This window comes from Eleutherodactylus coqui, chromosome 2, assembly GCF_035609145.1.
Source record: "Eleutherodactylus coqui strain aEleCoq1 chromosome 2, aEleCoq1.hap1, whole genome shotgun sequence".
Lineage (NCBI taxonomy): Eukaryota > Metazoa > Chordata > Amphibia > Anura > Eleutherodactylidae > Eleutherodactylus > Eleutherodactylus coqui.
This window is the reverse complement of record NC_089838.1, coordinates 67,949,192-67,967,855: the sequence shown is the minus strand read 5'-3', so window position 1 is coordinate 67,967,855 and position 18,664 is coordinate 67,949,192. Positions and strand designations below refer to the sequence as shown.

At 40.7% G+C, this 18,664-nt stretch overlaps 1 protein-coding gene across 2 annotated transcripts in view; it reads right to left on the bottom strand.

Moving 5' to 3' along the window:
• The window catches only part of ATP10B (ATPase phospholipid transporting 10B (putative)), a 361,387-nt gene that overhangs the window by 262,189 nt on the left and 80,534 nt on the right, over positions 1 to 18,664 (bottom strand). For both annotated transcript variants that reach the window (XM_066591077.1, XM_066591078.1), the window contains exon 2: positions 18,350 to 18,412. The gene's annotated coding sequence lies outside the window, so the exon portion shown is untranslated. The remainder of the gene's footprint in view (positions 1 to 18,349; positions 18,413 to 18,664) is intronic.

Here is an 18,664-nt window from a genome sequence, read left to right as displayed (position 1 = left end):
AAGGTCATAGATAATAAGCCAGAGTGGAGACAGTCTGAATCTCCGGCCCTTTTTCAGACAAAAGGGCATTTATGTAACTGTCCTGCAGGCTTGGACTCCGCCTGAGGGGACTGTGCTGTTGCAATATGTTAATGACTTTCCAGCTTTGTGCTGAGGATCTGAAACATGTCAATCTGCATCTATTTCTCTTCTAAAAATTTTTTTTTAGCATAAAATGGCTGCAAGGCTTAAAAAGGACAGCTTTGTAAACAAAAGGTTGTTGTCTAGCTCAAGAAGGCAGACATCTCACAGAATGACACAGGGCTGCAGTTCAAGCCATTTCTGTATCTTCTTCTGCTGCCAAAGCTTCGCACCTTTTTGGGACTTGTCTCATACTGCCGTCCCTGGCCTTTCATGCGACAGCAGTATTGACGCAAAAACATGGAGGACGTCCACGGTCACTTGGGTATTACTCCATGAGATTGGATCCGGTAGCCCGAGGAGCCCCCTCCTGTGTCCGTGCGGTAGCAGCAGTACAAGCAATGGTTGACAAATCTTCTGAGTTGGTCCTGGACTACCTTCTAGTGGTTCTCACCCCTCATGACATTCAGAGTATACTCACTCAAGTGCAACCTAAACATCTGTCTCTAGCTCGTCAAATAAGGTTGCAATGTGCTTTGCTCATGCCCCCCCCCCTTTAATATTTCTTTTCAATGGTGAACCCGGCTACTCTTCTTCCAATCGAGTATCCTGTTTCAAATGGGGGAGGGGGATGCATAGGTGATCTATGTATTACAGATCAGCTATTTTTAAAAATTTTTGCAAATAAGAACGTGATCTATTTGGAATAGAATATCAGCATGATTGTCTAGCATTGATGCAACAAGAAAAGTTTAAGTTTTAAAGAGTTATTGAAACCCCTTGTTAATACATATTTTGAGTTGTTTTTATAGATGGTACCAGGGTGATTGATGACTCCACACCAGATATGCAGTGTTCACACAACAAGATCTCTAAAAGCAGAATGCCTCCGCATGTCTCAGTACAAGAAGCGGAACTGAAGGCCCTCACTGAGGCGTGTAGAGTGACAGAAGGTAACCATTTACACTGACTCCTGGTATGTATTCGGCATAGATCATGGTTACGGCCCAATATGGAAGGCCAGACACTTTTAAACTTCTGTAGGACAACCCATTGAGAATGGTGTAGCAGTACAGAACCTTATGAAAGCCCTACTCCTACCAGACAAAGTAGCAATCCTGAAGGTGAAAGCTCATACTAAAGCCAACAGTGCAGAAGCAAAAGGCAACGCCCTAGCAGACTTCAACGCAGACAGCGGCCCTCAAGCCGTGGAAGAAAGAAGAAAAGAAGATACTGACCGCACAAGTCAGAGACTATGATTTGGACTTTGATAAAAATTTGAACATTGATGTACTAAAGACATTACAGTCACAAGCCAGCAAAGAAGAAAAAGATAAATGGACTAATATGGGAGCAGTAGAACAGGGTGGCGTATGGCAAACAGTCAGTAACTTGCCTACCACGATCCCTGTACCCCATGATGGCCCAGCTGATCCATGGAAAGACTCACCTATCGAAGGCAGCTATGTTACCTACGCTTGAGAGAGAAAGGGTTGCCCCCTGGGTTCTTTGTAGCTGCTACATCATTTGTCCAGTTTTGCATGAGCTATGCCGTAAGCAACAGGGTAGAAGTAAATTGACCACAAAGGCACTTGCCAGGACCACTCTACCCATTTCAGGGATTGCAAATTGACGACATTCAGCTCCCACGTGTTGGGAAGTATGAATATGTGCTTGTTGTTGATGTTTTTCAGGTTGGAGGCGTACCCTGTTACAAAAGTAAATGAGCAGGTAACCGAAAAGAAGCTCATGAATAAGGTAATCTGCAGATACGGGGTACCAGAGGTAATCGAGTCAGAGGTACACATTTCACAGGTGAAATAATGCAACACTTCATGTCTGCCCTGGGTAACTCCAAGGCATTTGACACCCCTTATCATCCACAAAGAGCCAGAAAACCATATTGCATTATAATATTTCTCTTCAGGCAATGAAACCCTGCACCAGAGGAAAACAAAAATGGTATGATACCCTATTAGGGGGAATTGGTACAGGTGTAGGGGTTCTAAACTCTATAGATTTAGAGGTGATGAAGAATAAAATGGCTGGGGTGGGACAGGATGTTTCTAGATTGATAAATGTTCAGGCACAATGCATGCCTTCCTTGTTCCTCCCCCGATGTCTTGCATTAGGATATGATAAGGATGTATTAACGCTTTTTAATCTGGTTTTGCGGTTTAAAAGGATTTGTTTGTAAATATGAGTAAATTCATGAACTATACACAATGTAGCCTGCAATATGTATATATGATTCACGAGAAGGACAAAGCACAGTCAGATGTGATGACAAATAATGAAAAATTGTGGAGAAATATTCTCAATAATGTAATTCCAGTAGCATCTTGGATACGGCCCGGGGCTGATAGTATAGAATGCTCTGATGAGTATAGCACTGGGGAAATGACTTTATGATGTAAAGGACACAAGCCTGATGTGTAAGTCTGTAGTACTACCTGTGGTGTTCGGACCGCCTCTATATGCTTTACAATATTGGTTGCCCAAGTTCACAGGTATGATGATTTATAGTGAAAATAAAACCCATGGCATAGAGAACTGTGAAGAAACACTGGATGGCCTAGCATGCGGACGGAGTACAGCCGCATATGAGCCATGTTTCCAGCAGCCTTCAATCAGCATATGTGATTGGACGGTGTTACCTGCTTCTTCTATATGCTGATAGAAGTTGGCCCCCAATATGTATATATTCTTTGTTGCCAACCGAACTGGAACCACCAGTATGTATAATCTCATCACTCCATTGTCTGGATGTATACAGAACATATCGGTGATACATAGATTTACAGAAACTTACACCTTTTTGCCAGATGCTGAAGCTGCAATAAAGTATTACTAGCACCCAGATGCTATCCCTATGTCAACTCTGACTGTATCCTTGGGTAGAATTGTAAGACTAATGATAGATACTGAACACCTTTAAAAACATTTGGATGTTACTAACCTCTCCCTTATGGAATTAGAAAAATGTATGGGTAGGAGATAACCTAGTCAGCCTAGGTACTAAGATCCAGGTAGACACAGAGTATAACTGGTATGATATTTTTACTGAATGGTCACCTATTGCAGGAAAGATGATGGATTTTATGTTTCACCCTTTACTAATACTGTTTCTTTTGTTCATTCTTTTGAGTGTTTGCAATTTATGGAAATTCTGTGGGATACGGAGACAAGCAAATTATCTGGAATCGCTCCCTCTACGATATCGTTAAAACAGTCATACGTAAAAGAGCAACAACAGTGGGGATCCGGTGAAGAGGATAGAAAGACCGGCGGGGGTGGCTTAGCACCCTTGATAGTACCACTACAAAGGCTCTTTTCAAGATGGACTGTTTCAAAATGGGGGATTGTGAGGGTTATGAACATATTAATTTATATATGTATGTATCTTTGATATACGTTTCCGGAGGCTGTAAGCCTAAATTGTACACTCTATTCTGTGTCCTATGAAAAGCTCTGCTAAATGAAGTAGAGGTGTAATCTTAAATGTCCATCATGTCTCCAAGATCTTGTTTAGCTTTTGTTTACAAAGGTTGTGAGGAATGCTTTGATCATTGTCTGCTGTCTAGGTAGGGCATGTGATTAATATATAGAGTGTGATGATAATCAGGGTACCAGACACGATGTCTACATACAAACAAATAAAGCATTGTTTATAGAGAAGACAAAATTATGTACCAGTAAAACAGGTCGACCTCTGTAAAGCAGTTCAACCTCTGATACGCCTACTATTTTTTGTATAAGAAAGACAATGTACACAATAAACTCAGATTGCTCTAAGACACGACCGTGATGCCTGTGTCTATTGCTTTCTCATGGTGGCTGCCATAACCACCTTTGATTTGGAGCCCCACAGCATATTAACGTAACATGGATTTATCCCTATCAGTAATTGGCGCCCGAACGCGGGGCTTGATGGAACAAGAGGACCACCTACACCTCGAACCCCCCCGGACCCAGATGGGATAAGGAGCCACTCGGAACCACGGATTGACAAAAACTGCGCAGTAAGGTAAGGTTTTATCTTGCCACAATCTATCCGTGCTTCCTGGCTGCTCCTTTCCTGTCCGAGGGGTAAGAAGTGCATGCCTCTTATAAATCTTCAAGTTTTTTAAGAATTCATATGGTGGGCTGAATATGCTGTGCGGGTGTTTAACTGTTATTGTCTTTATTTGTTACTTTGCATGGTCAGTGTACAGAATATGATACCCTATTGCCAATCTCTGGAAGGCATGGTATAAGTTATACCAGGGAAGCCTAAAATTTTCAGGGGATAAAACCCCTGATGGGATCCTCTTATAAACATAAGAGAAGTAGTAGAGACGAGGTAAAATATGCAGGGTGAGGAAGTACAGAATATGAAACCCGCTTGCCGATCTCTGGAAGGCATGGTATAAATTGTACCAGGGAAGCCTAAAATTTTCAGGGGATAAAATCCCTGATGGGAGCCTCTTATAGGTATAAGAGAAGTAGTTGAGACGGGGGGGAAATAAGCAGGGTTGGGAAGTACCGACACTTTTAGACAAGTGAAGTACTGACACTTAAAGTACTGACAAAAAAAAAATAGTAACTGACATGCAAATGTTTTTGTCTTTATGTGTGTGTATAAATGGAAGGACCTGTATGAGAGTTAGACTGTGTTATATGGTGTATACTGTCCGGTAACCAGAAACGAAATGAAGCAAAAATGACCAAATGCTGAGCCAGACCACAGGGGGTGGAGCTAGGTGATGTAAGGAGATGGGAGGGAAGAACAATAGGAATAGGTCTTGCTCCACCCTCCACACAGTCCAGCCTAGGTGAGAAGTGTGTCTCCATTTTAAGTGGATGTTGGTATATATATATGTATATTGTGGTAATGTATAGAGTGAAGGTCACTCTTAGACTCCATGTTAAGTCTCTCACTTGAACAAATGGAGTGACCAAAGGAGGGGCATCTAATTTTATTCCTGAGACTAGTTGTGTGAGATAATAGCCCAGGATTACCACAGTGTATATATGTATATACAGATTCGTGGAATATGTGGAATTCAAAAATATTGGGTTGTGTTAATTTGAATATTATTGAATTAAGATATTAATATGAGATAATTGTGTACTTGAAACACCTGATAAGTACTTTAGTCAAATTAATAACAAAAGTTCTATTTAAAGTGTAATTCATCTTCAATGAACAACAGTATTTTATTTGAAGAGTGTATAAAGAAAATAATAATAATAATAAAGCCTCTTGGTGTACATAAACCGCCAGCCATTGGCCATAGTGCTGGTAAAGAGGATAAGGTATGGAAGACAGCATAAGAAAATAGTGAAACAAACAATTGTTTTATGTGTGTGAAAGAATAAAAACAATAAGCCTCTTGGTGTACATAAACCGCCAGCCCTTGTCCATACTGCTGGTAAAGAGGATAAGGTGTGAAAGATAGCTAAAGAAATTGGCAAATGAATATTGGTCCCCATCCCACTTATTAGGGTCCCAATCAACTACAGTATGAACCTTTTATAGTGTCTAACTCTCTTTAAGGCGTAATTTGAACTAAGTCTTGCTCCTTGCAGCAATATATATTAATGGCGCTGTGAACCGGATTACGCAGAGAGTAATACACTAGTTTGTTTTAAAGGAAAATTTTGATAAACTGATAGTTGAAGAATTTCTTGTGATAATCTGGCATAGTGTGAAAATGTCGCTGTTTAAGAAAATCCGCAATAGTACGAAAATGTCGGTAGCTAAGAACAAAGAAGTGTCCGATGAATTGTTAATTATGCCAGGGTGGAATAAAGCCCCCTATAATATATTGGCCGCTGAGTGGTCGCAGTGTGATGAATATCAGTATGTGGGTAGAAATGGGCATAAGTTGTATTGTGTTTGTCATTGGGTAGCCTATTCTGAACGAATTGTGTAAAAACCGCGGTACTAAGAGTTTTTCTTATCTATACATAATTCGCTCATTATTGGAAGTCTGGTGTACAGTAAATACAATCCCAATTTCTACTTCACATATTATCAGTCCGTATAGGAATGAATAAAAACCCCCTTAGTGAGTGTGAATTTGCAGTTTTTGTAAGGTGGGGGCAAGTGTATTACACTCTAAGTTCATTTTGAATAGTCAGCCCAGGTTATTTGCACAATAGAAGATGGTCACAGGCAGTGGAACCAGTTATACAGCTATTTGTCTGGAGAAGTTTCTGTGTTCTATAGAAGATAAGATACATTTCAAAGGGTGGAGTACTGGGCTTTAGAAGACCTACTTGTCTTTGCAAAGAAATCTGAATTAAGAATTGGTTATATTTGGCTACATAGGAAGTATGTTGTATCATATATATATATATATATATACTGTTCAGTAGCTGAAAATGAAATGAGAAAAGAATTCAAAGATGTTCTCTCATTGTCGGGTCAGTTCCCTCTTCCATCTTCACCCCCTCCTTCATCTCAATTCCAACCGTCTCCTCCCCACCCTATGCCAAGTCATCCACTCCAAGGTCAAACATTGGACTGGAGGGATGGACCTGCTGGCATTGTGGACAACAGAACCCGGATTGGAGAGAGAGCTGCCCTGCTTGCGGAGCTCCTCGGTGCAAACCGGTTATGCCTATGCTCACTAGATCCTAGGCTAGTGAGTGGAAGCATGAGGACAAGAAAGAGATGCAGGGAGCGGAGGGTGGAATAGGAGCAGATGTAAAACAGGGAAGGCAGTGGGAACGATAATCTAAAATTATGTGTAAAACTATTGTGGCACAGATTAGGATTAAATTAATCATAGAGAATTGAGAAGTGGTAAAATATTTTTAATTTGTCTGGAACATTGGGAAAAAGAAAAACAAAAATTTGAGAGAATCCTCCTTGTCTCTTTCTAATATCACACAAAGAGAAGGAAGAAAGTGTAAAAAAAATTCTATGCCCCCCCTTCAACAACGTTTGTCAGATCTGGGATATAGGGGCATAGAAGAGATGGGTAAACATGTACTTAGTATGGCCTTTGTAGAAGGTCTATTGAAATCCCTAAGGTCATAGATAATAAGCCAGAGTGGAGACAGTCTGAATCTCCGGCCCTTTTTCAGACAAAAGGGCATTTATGTAACTGTCCTGCAGGCTTGGACTCCGCCTGAGGGGACTGTGCTGTTGCAATATGTTAATGACTTTCCAGCTTTGTGCTGAGGATCTGAAACATGTCAATCTGCATCTATTTCTCTTCTAAAAATTTTTTTTTAGCATAAAATGGCTGCAAGGCTTAAAAAGGACAGCTTTGTAAACAAAAGGTTGTTGTCTAGCTCAAGAAGGCAGACATCTCACAGAATGACACAGGGCTGCAGTTCAAGCCATTTCTGTATCTTCTTCTGCTGCCAAAGCTTCGCACCTTTTTGGGACTTGTCTCATACTGCCGTCCCTGGCCTTTCATGCGACAGCAGTATTGACGCAAAAACATGGAGGACGTCCACGGTCACTTGGGTATTACTCCATGAGATTGGATCCGGTAGCCCGAGGAGCCCCCTCCTGTGTCCGTGCGGTAGCAGCAGTACAAGCAATGGTTGACAAATCTTCTGAGTTGGTCCTGGACTACCTTCTAGTGGTTCTCACCCCTCATGACATTCAGAGTATACTCACTCAAGTGCAACCTAAACATCTGTCTCTAGCTCGTCAAATAAGGTTGCAATGTGCTTTGCTCATGCCCCCCCCCCTTTAATATTTCTTTTCAATGGTGAACCCGGCTACTCTTCTTCCAATCGAGTATCCTGTTTCAAATGGGGGAGGGGGATGCATAGGTGATCTATGTATTACAGATCAGCTATTTTTAAAAATTTTTGCAAATAAGAACGTGATCTATTTGGAATAGAATATCAGCATGATTGTCTAGCATTGATGCAACAAGAAAAGTTTAAGTTTTAAAGAGTTATTGAAACCCCTTGTTAATACATATTTTGAGTTGTTTTTATAGATGGTACCAGGGTGATTGATGACTCCACACCAGATATGCAGTGTTCACACAACAAGATCTCTAAAAGCAGAATGCCTCCGCATGTCTCAGTACAAGAAGCGGAACTGAAGGCCCTCACTGAGGCGTGTAGAGTGACAGAAGGTAACCATTTACACTGACTCCTGGTATGTATTCGGCATAGATCATGGTTACGGCCCAATATGGAAGGCCAGACACTTTTAAACTTCTGTAGGACAACCCATTGAGAATGGTGTAGCAGTACAGAACCTTATGAAAGCCCTACTCCTACCAGACAAAGTAGCAATCCTGAAGGTGAAAGCTCATACTAAAGCCAACAGTGCAGAAGCAAAAGGCAACGCCCTAGCAGACTTCAACGCAGACAGCGGCCCTCAAGCCGTGGAAGAAAGAAGAAAAGAAGATACTGACCGCACAAGTCAGAGACTATGATTTGGACTTTGATAAAAATTTGAACATTGATGTACTAAAGACATTACAGTCACAAGCCAGCAAAGAAGAAAAAGATAAATGGACTAATATGGGAGCAGTAGAACAGGGTGGCGTATGGCAAACAGTCAGTAACTTGCCTACCACGATCCCTGTACCCCATGATGGCCCAGCTGATCCATGGAAAGACTCACCTATCGAAGGCAGCTATGTTACCTACGCTTGAGAGAGAAAGGGTTGCCCCCTGGGTTCTTTGTAGCTGCTACATCATTTGTCCAGTTTTGCATGAGCTATGCCGTAAGCAACAGGGTAGAAGTAAATTGACCACAAAGGCACTTGCCAGGACCACTCTACCCATTTCAGGGATTGCAAATTGACGACATTCAGCTCCCACGTGTTGGGAAGTATGAATATGTGCTTGTTGTTGATGTTTTTCAGGTTGGAGGCGTACCCTGTTACAAAAGTAAATGAGCAGGTAACCGAAAAGAAGCTCATGAATAAGGTAATCTGCAGATACGGGGTACCAGAGGTAATCGAGTCAGATAGAGGTACACATTTCACAGGTGAAATAATGCAACACTTCATGTCTGCCCTGGGTAACTCCAAGGCATTTGACACCCCTTATCATCCACAAAGAGCCAGAAAACCATATTGCATTATAATATTTCTCTTCAGGCAATGAAACCCTGCACCAGAGGAAAACAAAAATGGTATGATACCCTATTAGGGGGAATTGGTACAGGTGTAGGGGTTCTAAACTCTATAGATTTAGAGGTGATGAAGAATAAAATGGCTGGGGTGGGACAGGATGTTTCTAGATTGATAAATGTTCAGGCACAATGCATGCCTTCCTTGTTCCTCCCCCGATGTCTTGCATTAGGATATGATAAGGATGTATTAACGCTTTTTAATCTGGTTTTGCGGTTTAAAAGGATTTGTTTGTAAATATGAGTAAATTCATGAACTATACACAATGTAGCCTGCAATATGTATATATGATTCACGAGAAGGACAAAGCACAGTCAGATGTGATGACAAATAATGAAAAATTGTGGAGAAATATTCTCAATAATGTAATTCCAGTAGCATCTTGGATACGGCCCGGGGCTGATAGTATAGAATGCTCTGATGAGTATAGCACTGGGGAAATGACTTTATGATGTAAAGGACACAAGCCTGATGTGTAAGTCTGTAGTACTACCTGTGGTGTTCGGACCGCCTCTATATGCTTTACAATATTGGTTGCCCAAGTTCACAGGTATGATGATTTATAGTGAAAATAAAACCCATGGCATAGAGAACTGTGAAGAAACACTGGATGGCCTAGCATGCGGACGGAGTACAGCCGCATATGAGCCATGTTTCCAGCAGCCTTCAATCAGCATATGTGATTGGACGGTGTTACCTGCTTCTTCTATATGCTGATAGAAGTTGGCCCCCAATATGTATATATTCTTTGTTGCCAACCGAACTGGAACCACCAGTATGTATAATCTCATCACTCCATTGTCTGGATGTATACAGAACATATCGGTGATACATAGATTTACAGAAACTTACACCTTTTTGCCAGATGCTGAAGCTGCAATAAAGTATTACTAGCACCCAGATGCTATCCCTATGTCAACTCTGACTGTATCCTTGGGTAGAATTGTAAGACTAATGATAGATACTGAACACCTTTAAAAACATTTGGATGTTACTAACCTCTCCCTTATGGAATTAGAAAAATGTATGGGTAGGAGATAACCTAGTCAGCCTAGGTACTAAGATCCAGGTAGACACAGAGTATAACTGGTATGATATTTTTACTGAATGGTCACCTATTGCAGGAAAGATGATGGATTTTATGTTTCACCCTTTACTAATACTGTTTCTTTTGTTCATTCTTTTGAGTGTTTGCAATTTATGGAAATTCTGTGGGATACGGAGACAAGCAAATTATCTGGAATCGCTCCCTCTACGATATCGTTAAAACAGTCATACGTAAAAGAGCAACAACAGTGGGGATCCGGTGAAGAGGATAGAAAGACCGGCGGGGGTGGCTTAGCACCCTTGATAGTACCACTACAAAGGCTCTTTTCAAGATGGACTGTTTCAAAATGGGGGATTGTGAGGGTTATGAACATATTAATTTATATATGTATGTATCTTTGATATACGTTTCCGGAGGCTGTAGGCCTAAATTGTACACTCTATTCTGTGTCCTATGAAAAGCTCTGCTAAATGAAGTAGAGGTGTAATCTTAAATGTCCATCATGTCTCCAAGATCTTGTTTAGCTTTTGTTTACAAAGGTTGTGAGGAATGCTTTGATCATTGTCTGCTGTCTAGGTAGGGCATGTGATTAATATATAGAGTGTGATGATAATCAGGGTACCAGACACGATGTCTACATACAAACAAATAAAGCATTGTTTATAGAGAAGACAAAATTATGTACCAGTAAAACAGGTCGACCTCTGTAAAGCAGTTCAACCTCTGATACGCCTACTATTTTTTGTATAAGAAAGACAATGTACACAATAAACTCAGATTGCTCTAAGACACGACCGTGATGCCTGTGTCTATTGCTTTCTCATGGTGGCTGCCATAACCACCTTTGATTTGGAGCCCCACAGCATATTAACGTAACATGGATTTATCCCTATCAATAGTCATTGGGCTTGTACTTACACTTCTTATCCAGCTTTCCCCACACTGGCTTAGGGTAGACAACCTCCTTTTTCACTCTCTCGTTAGCTAGACTATAGATGGAACTCTGTCACTCCCCGGTCTCTATCTCAGGTTCATCTGGACTAGACTCTCTCCAGACCTGGACTAGAATGTCTAACCCCACCCACTCTATACCTTTTATGTTCTCTATCCAACTCTGGGGTATTACAGGGGCAACAGTCAGCAAGCAGGAAAGAAAGACTCTGTGCTACATCTTAAGCTGCTAGAGGACATTGGGATGCTCATTTAGATTTCTGAGGACTTATGGTCAAGGCATACAACTGATTCTGTATTAGTCGCAACTGGTCAAAGCCAGTACCACAACGTAAGCACTGTAAGTGAGGCCATCCTTATTAAAAGCTAATCAATATGCACACCCACAAAAATTCATTAGGTAGCCAACAAGCCTGCTTCGCATTAGGGAAGACTTGGGTACAAATTGCATGGGCAGCAGGGATTTTAACCAGGGTTTAATTGGCTAATACTGGGCTTTCGTCTGGGGTTGTGCCTGGACACACATACCAGTATAGTGGAGTGAACTCTTTTTTTATATACCATGAGACATGGAGGGCTATCCCATTATTAACAGACTGTGCAAATTTAAGTGCCATTTATTGTTCCAGTTGCCTTACTGATGTTATATGTTGCTGGCATTGTAATCACACTACACAACTTTTTAACAATCATCTGCTAAACGATCTTTGTGTAGATGCAGCCATATACATTTTAATCCATATTGGCCAATACAATTGTTCAAACTTGCCATACATGTGCAAGGACACTGGGCGACTGATCGTTCTGAGAGCTTTCCTTCAAAGAAAGATCTGCTGTCTCTAATACTATATCCTCTCTCAACCTAAAGCTGATCTGCTCAAGTTTCCGCCCTCTGCTAACCGACTTCATCCTGACATCTCCATCTCAGTGTGTGGCACCACCATAACTCCCAGACAACCCACCCGCTGTCTTGGGGTTATATTTGACTCCGAACTTTCCTTTACTCCCCACATGCAATCTCTTGCCTGAACATGTCACCTGTACTTCAAGAACATCGCAAGAATCTGCCCTTTTCTCACCATGGACACGCTAAAAACGCTCACTGTTGCCCTCATCCACTCTCGGCTCAATATTTGCAACTCACTGCTGATCGGCCTCCCCTGCATCAGCCTCTTTCCTCTCCAATCCATCCTGAACGCTGCTGCCAGGCTTATTTTCCTGTCCAGCCACTACTCGGATGCCTCTGCCCTGTGCCCGTCACTGCACTGACTGCCCGTCAAATACAGAATTCAATTTAAACTCATTACCTTCATCCATAAAGCTCTCCACAGCACCGCACCACCCTACACTGCTTCCCTCATCTCAATCCACCACCCAGTGCGTGCCCTACGTTCCACCAATGAAATCAGACTAAGCTTCCCTTTAACTTGAACCTCTCATTCCCACCTCCATGACTTCTCCAGAGCAGCACCAGTCCTCTGGAATGCGCTACCCCAAACTATGCGAACAATCCCAGACTCTCTATAAATGTTCAATTAAAAAATTGTTCATTGTTAAATTTCACCTGGATGAAGCAACTTTAGTGTAATGTGTATGGGCACCTCAATGGGAACATGTCATGTCTGATCAGCAACATAAATGAAGTTATAGCGCTTACAGGACAGGGAATATTAAGTCTGGGGTTGCACATCTTAGACTAACCCGCCTCCTCATTCCCTCAGTGTCACCCCTAAAAGTTGACATTCGATCTGCAAATGCGACTCTTTCAGTATGTGGGTGTGCATACAGACTGTTCAGTACGGGAGTGCATATGCACTGACTGAAGAAAAGAGAAATGCTTACAGACCAAGTGTCAACTTTCAGCAAGAGAATGGGAAGCCAGGTATAAGTATAATGGGAAGCCTGGTATAAGATGTACACTTACGGACTCCACCTTCCCTGTCCTATAAGCATTATACAGTCAGTTTATGGTGCTTATTGGATGGGACTAGTTTCCTTTAAAAGGTCTCCATACACATTAGATTGAAGATGCTGAAAACAGATGATGTCATCTAAAATGATCATTCACCAGGTGGAATATAATAAGAAATAATCACTTCAAGCGATCTATGACAGATTATAGTCATCCTCTGGAAAGGCCATGGTTGAATTTCGGTTTTTCATCTTTTTATACTTTGTTGACTGAGAAGGTGAGGCGTAAAGCAAGTCTGTGTAGAACATAAAGGTAATGTATTATATAGCACATGGAACTTCACGCCAACACTTCTGTGCTCATACTGCTGCTACATTACGAAGTACCCTTAATACTTCCACAGCCCATTAATTGGACTGAGAAAAGTGAAGAATTTCTTGTATATTATTTATCTATGAGTAGTGAGTTACTGCAGTGGAGTTGGACTGCTCAATAAAGAGTTAAAAAAGAAATAAAGTCTCATAAGTTTTGTAAGACAGCTATAAAATGTAGTTTTTAGGAAGCGAAAGCTCAGGGACACAAAGCAGAAGTACTGTAATTTATATGGCACCTTAGAATGTGAACAAATGCAAGGGCAGACACAGAATTATACCAGTGCGAGTATCCTTTATTCATAAATCATGCACAGAAACCAGGCCAGTTAAATGCCTGTCCTCTTCTGCAAATTGTCCTCAGGAAATGTTGGGCTGTGTGCGGTTTGCTGGGAATTAACTGGTGCATGCTCATGAACACCAATATGTTATCAGCACATAAGGCACGTTAACATGCATGAACTGAAAGCTCATGTAAAACTGCTACCCAGCAGGCGATTGACTTTCCCAGAAGAGGCGGCTGTGTACATCACTTAGCAGAATTATAATAAAATAGAAATACTCTCCTGCTGCTTAAGTGCTGCTTCAGTTCTTCTCCTTCCAACATGTTGCATTAATGTTCAAGTTTGAATTAAAGATTAGAAAGTCCCGTTTTCACAAGAGACTGTAATGTGGAGAATAAACAGTATAAAACGTTCAAGGATGAAACTTAATGAAGAATGTATTGTGATTTTTGTTTTTTGTTTTTTAAATAAAACCCTACAGGAGAGATTTATAAATATTATTCTTAAATACAACATTTTTTCAGAAAAAAAGAAGAAAAAAACTTCCGACACGGAACACTGCGTTTCCTCCAAGACATGTTAGACACTCTTTCTTAAACCATCTCATGGCCTGCAGACTTATAACCAACATTCCTAGCAAAAAAACGTGCATATTGTATGTCTCCTACCAGCGGCTATTTTTTGCTTTTATAGAGAAACAATTGAAAACTGTAGAGAAAGGAGGAAAAACAATCTCAAGCACATAATAAAAAAAAATTAATTTGGCACATTAATTTTTGAATCAATTAGTGCTAGAATTCTAGCATATTGTACTTTGCAAATCTCTTATCTTTGCCATGTACGATGTGTAGTATTATACTTCATGTTGTCTTATAGATTATCACATACTGTACAGTTAGAGAAATCACCAGCATTATTCTTATATGTAACATTTCTATCTTTCTAGTAAAGCTTCATGACTAACTGGCTGGACTGGTCCATCAGAGGATTCTCCTGTGGGCCCAAGCTCCAATACAATGATGGTCCCCATAGATCCGGTAGAAGACTAACCCATTTAGAGCTAAATTTGGAGTCAACATTTTGGTTGATTCTTATTGAGGATATATAGTGGATATAAAAAGTCTACATACCCCTGTTAAAATAAAAACCTTCAAAAAGACCCGTTATCTATACAATTTCAGTGAAAAACAAACTGAAATAATTTAGGGTGGAAAAATGAAAACAACAAAACTACAATAATGTAATTGCATAAGTGTGAACACCCTCTTATATTTGGGGATGTGGTTGTGTTCAGAATTAGCCAATCACATTTAATCTCATGATAAATAGTAGTCAGTACTCCACTTGCCATTATTTGCAAGGATTCTGATTTACCCATATAAAGTTCAGCTCTTCTAGGAGGATTTGCCTGACATTTTCTTAGTTGCATTTTTCAGCAAAAGTCATAAAGAGCTTCCAACACATCAAAGGGTTCTGACTGTAGAAAGGTATCAGTTAGGACATGGGTACCAACAAATGTCAAAGGCAGAAAAACATCCAAGCGCAGCTGCCATAAGAATGTGCTATAATCAGATGAGACCACAGTTGAACTTTTTGGCCATAATTCCAAAAGGTATGCTTGGCACAAAGCCAGCACTACGCATAATGTAGTTTGGTGGAAGCAGCATTATTTTTGGGCATTATTTTTGGGCTGTTTTTCTGCTGTTGAACCCGGGGCCTTAGTCAAGATGGAGGAAATTATGAGCAGTTCCAAAAATCAGTCCGTTTTGGCAAAAAAACCTTCAGGTCTCTACTAAAAAGATGAAGATGAATTTCACATTTCAGCATGACAATGACCCAAAGCATGTCTCCAAATCAACAAAAGAAGAAGAAGATCACCAGAAGAAGATCACAGTTTTGGAATTGCCCAGCCGAAGCTCAGACCTGAATCACACTAAAAATCTGAGGGTTGATCTGAAAAGGTTGGTACACACGAGATGCCCTCATATTTCTTGTGACACATGCACTTGTGACAGATTCAGAATGCTTTTGCAAGCAAGAGTGGGAAAGACTGCCAAGTCAAGGCGTGCCACACCTACCCCAAAAAACTGAATGCTGTTATAAAGTCAAAGGATACATCAACAAACTATTAATTTTAGAGGATACATATATTTATGCAACCACATTTTTAATTTTTTTTCCAGCCTTGATGAGTTCTTTTTGTTTTCCAATAGAATTGTACAGATAATGGGTCATCTTTGGCGGATTTTTTAACATGACAAAAACATGGCATCTTAACGGGTGTGTAGACTTTTTATATCCACTGTAAGTTGAAGGTGGGCCTCTGAATAATTTCCTCTGGTTAACCCAAAGAACCCTAATTTGACAGTGGTGATAAACATTATTACCTCCCATTACAGCTCCATCAAAAGTTATCTACCAGCTTTTCAAGAGTTCTCAATGACAATCCTGTGTAGCTACGCAGGAATATATGCACGGTAATGGATCACTAAAACCTGGACAACTGAGAGACAGGATTACTTAAAGGGGTTGTCCCGAGAAAGCAAGTGGGGTTAAGCACTTCTGTATGGCCATATTAATGCACTTTGTAATATACATCGTGCATTAAATATGAGCCATACAGAAGTTATTCACTTACCTGCTCCGTTGCTAGCGTCCTCGTCTCCATGGTGCCGTCTAATTTCAGCGTCTAATCTCCCGATTAGACGCGCTTGCGCAGAAGGGTGTTCTCCCTTCTCTTGGGTCTCGGCACGAGCGGCGTTCTGGCTCCGCCCCTTCTACGCGTCATCGCGTTGCTCCGCCCCGTCACGTGTGCCGATTCCAGCCAATCAGGAGGCTGGAATCGGCAATGGACCGCACAGAGCCCACGGTGTACCATGGGAGAAGACCCGCGGTGCATCGTGGGTGAAGATCCCGGCGGCCATCTTGGTAAGGTAAGTAAGAAGTCGCCGCAGAGCGGGGATTCGGGTAAGTACTAAACTTGTGTTTATCTCGTGCCGAATGGGGGGCCTATTGAAAAAAAAAAAAGCCGTTTCGGCGCGGGACAGCCCCTTTAAAAACTCAGAGGGTTTGACATTGTGAAAACTTGTTGTCTACCATTGTAACAACTAAAATGTTGGTCATGTTCATTGTCACCCGTTCTTCTCTAAGCCTTTCAATGACATGGGGTGTTTTGGGTCTTTGTGTCTAGAACAAAATGTCACCTTTTCGAATGCTGATATCTTTTTTCTTAGTCTACCCCAAAATCTTTGGTTTCATTTTTTTCCGGATACATGGAGCTTTATTAGTATTTAAAATTGGGGCAGATATCAATTTTATATGCCTTTTTTTAAAGGTAAAAATGTAATTTTCACATATCTTTTAGGGCAGGCAGTTCAATTAATAATACTTACCCTAAAAATTAATCTTCTAATTTTACTGTGCATCAATTATTTGCACTCGGTCAGATGCATGATGTCACTAGAGTGCCAAAAGCAAAAAGCCTATTTTAGCTTGAAATGTATCTCCCTCCCTTAGCTGCATCCTCCGTACGTGGATGCTCATCATCCAAGTACAGAAATTTCTTAGTGAAGATGCAAAAGAAGGTTGTGGTTGATACGACTAAATTTGGTGGCTGCGGGTATTTTATATTTGGCATAACATACATTCTGTGTGACAGTAAGATGCTCCTAATGTTAAATACAGAAGCAACCACTGATAAGTCCCACTGCAGCCTGAGGGATACGATTCATTGACTTTTACCTAAAATCAGTCACCATACATTATTCAATTGTCATAGGAAACCCTCAACTTGATCAGGTCCAGCCTTGTAAGTCCTAAACGTTTCCTCCCACAGGGGAGCGCCTGAAGAAACAGTCAAAGCTAACTCACCTCTACAGTAAATGTGACCCAGGAGTTGTGCTACAAATATTAATTTACTCTCTTGAGTAATGCTAAGCAACAAGCTTTCAACTGGAACCTTTTGAAAAAAGAAAAAAACAATACTCCACCGGCTCAAGGACAACTAAGAATTCGAGAACAGGCATGTAGAGGGGAAAACTGGTGAAAAATTCTGAATACAAGTGATGTAATGGCCAGAATATTGCTATTTCTCATGTACACGCAGCAGCTTATTCTGAAAAGTCACCTGAAAAGTTAGGTATGCTTTAAATTCGCACTGGATGAACATATATCCTTCTATATTACTACATACAAGTAGGTGGATAATTTATCCTGATCTCTTAAAAAATATATAAAGCTATTCAGGTTGAAAGCAATTTGTCTTCAGCATCATCAAGAGACTATTATGGGTTACACTGAGTCAATATCGGTCATAGTTTCACAGCCTTTGGTAAAAAAAAGTCATTTCCTACACAGTGTGGATTAATTGGTAGGGTTCGTCCTAATTGGACAACCTTTATTGATTAATCAACAACAGATAGTCTGCATTATAACATTTTCCAGTTAGTAACAAGTAGGTTTTGGTATTAGACTGCACATAGTAACATAGTATGCGAGGCTGAAAAAAGACCAAACTGTTCAAACAGTTTAAAGACAAACAAAACCCCATATTAACAAACCTTATGTCACCAGCAAGACGACACGTGGCTTCTGCTGCCCCAGCTGCTTCTTCTGGAATAAACCTGTAAAAAAATATATTTCATTTATTACAGAATATTCTCCGTTTGAAGAATTTCAGGGGAACATACGGAGTTACACATCGCAGATTTAACGCAAACAGGAGTATTTTATTTTGACACTAGAGGGAGCAGTTTCTTTTCATATCATGGCTAGTCACAGTGATTACAGTGATATGTCTGCTGTATGTATGTAACTTGCATTGTATTAGTAGCAGCCAGACAGGAGAAACCCTGTATATACATGAGCTGTAGGCC